The sequence below is a fragment of the Mandrillus leucophaeus genome, unplaced genomic scaffold, assembly GCF_000951045.1.
Source record: "Mandrillus leucophaeus isolate KB7577 unplaced genomic scaffold, Mleu.le_1.0 Scaffold169, whole genome shotgun sequence".
NCBI classification, from domain to species: Eukaryota; Metazoa; Chordata; class Mammalia; order Primates; family Cercopithecidae; genus Mandrillus; species Mandrillus leucophaeus.
The window spans coordinates 1427866-1430237 of record NW_012101687.1 but is presented as its reverse complement, the minus strand read 5'-3'; positions in this window follow the sequence as shown (position 1 = coordinate 1430237).

The window sequence follows — 2372 nt, the reverse complement described above, 5'->3', positions numbered from 1 at the left end:
AGATTCCGTCTCAAAAAAAAAAAAAAAATTAATGAAATAGAGAATAGAAAGAGAGTAAAGAAAATCAATGAAACCAAAAGTTGGTCCTTTAACAAGATTAAAATTCATAAACTTTTAGTTAACCAAGAGAAAAAGAGACTCAAATGACTAAAATCAGGAGTGAAACAGAGGCTTTACTATCAGCCTTACAGAAATCTAAAAAACCATAAAGGAATACTATGATAAACTGTATGTCAGAAAATTTAAAAACATAGATTAAATGAGCAAATTTCTAGAGAAAAACTGTCAAAACTGACTCAAGAAGAAACAGAAAAGCTAAATACACCTATAACAAGTAAAGAGATTCAATCAGTAGCTTTAAAACTTCACATACCAGGCTCAGTGGCTCACGCCTGTAATCCCAGCATTTTGGGAGGCCGAAGTAGCTGGATCACCTGAGGCTGGGATTCGAGACCAGCCTGACCAACACGAAGAAACCCTGTCTCTATTAAAATTAGCTGGGCGTGGTAGTGCATGCATGTAATCCCAGCTACTTGGGAGACTGAGGCAGAAGAATCGCTTGAACCTGGGAGGTGGAGGTTGTGGTGAGCCGAGATCGTGCCATTGCCCTCCAGCCTGGACAACAAGAGTGAAACTCTGTCTCAAAAAACAAAAACAAAACAAAACAAAACAAAAACTTCGCACAAAGAAAAGTCCAGGGCCAGATTAATTTAAAGAAGAGTTAATACCAATTCTTCACAAACTCTTCCAAAATAGAAGATAAGGGGACACTTCACAACTCATTCTATGTAGTCACTATTACTCTGATGCCAAAACCAAACAAAGTCATCACAAGAAAAATAAACTGTAGACTAGTATCTGTCATGAATTTCGATGCAAAAGTCCCCAACAAAAAACCAGCAAGCCAAATCCAGCAGCACATAAAAGGATTGTACACTATGACCAAGTGAGATTTACTCCAGGGATGCGTGATTGATTTAACATCCAAAAATTACCACACTGCATCAATAAAGGACAAAACTACATGATCGTCTCAATACATAGAGAAAGGACTTGAGGAAATTCAATGTCCCTTCACAACAACAACCTAGGAATAAAGGAGAATTTCTTCATCTCAATAAAGGACTTAAAAGAAAGATCCACAGCAAACACAGTTAATGGTGGAAGAGTTAATGCTTTCTCCTTAATATGATGAACAAGACAAGGATATTCATTCTTGCCACTTCTATTCAACAATGTACTAGGGGCTCTAACCAGGGTATTTAGCAAAAAAATGAAATTAAAGGCCTACAGATTAAAAAGGAAGAACTAAAAGCATCTCTATTTGCAGATGATATGATCTCTTATACAGAAAATCCTAAGGAATCCACTAAAAACCTACTGTAACTAATAGTTCAGCAAGGTTGGAAGATACAAGATCAATATATAAAAATCAATTGCATTTCTATGTAGTAGCCGTAATGAACCAAAATAAATTTAAAAAATAGTTCCATTTACAACAGGAAAAAAAAATTAAATATTTTGAAATAAATTTAACAAAAAGCATTGTAAATTTAATAAAAAAAATACAAAACTTATACTCTGAAAACCACAAAGAATTAAAGAAGAACTAAGCATGGTGGCTCACACCTGTAATCCCAGCACTTTGGGAGGTCGAGGTGGGCAGATTGCCTGAGTCCAGTTCAAGACCAGCCTGGGCACCATGGTGAACCCCTATCTCTGCAAAAAATACAAAAATTAGCCAAGTGCAGTGGTGCAAGCCTGTAGTCCCAGCTACAAGAGTGACTGAGGTGGGGTGGTTGAGGAGGTTGGACTGCTTGAGCCTAAGAGGTAGAGGCTGCAGTGAGCAATGATTGCACCACTGCACTCCAATCCAGCCTGTCTTTCCCAAGCAAATGGAAAGACATCTGTGTTCATGAATCACAAGACTTAATACTGTTAAAATGGCAATAGTTCCCGAATCTGTAGGTTTAACACACTCCTCAACAAAATTCCAGTTTGCTTCTTTGCAGAAACTGACAAACAGATCCTAAAATTCCTACGGAAATGTAGGGACCCATAACAGCCAAAACAAACTTGAAAAAGAAAACAAAGTTGAAGGACTCACACTTCTTAATTTCAAAACTTTCTACAAAGCTACAGTAATAAAGACAATATGGTGCTGGCATTAGAACAGACACATGGGCCAGGCGCAGTGGCTCCCACCTGTAATCCCAGCACTTTGGCAGGCCAAGGTAGGTGGATCATCTGAGGTCAGGAGTTTGAGACCAGCCTGGCCAACATGGTGAAACCCCATCTCTACTAAAAATACAAACAATTAGCCTGGTGTGGTGGAAGGTGCCTGTAATCCCTGCTACTCGGGAGGCTGAGGC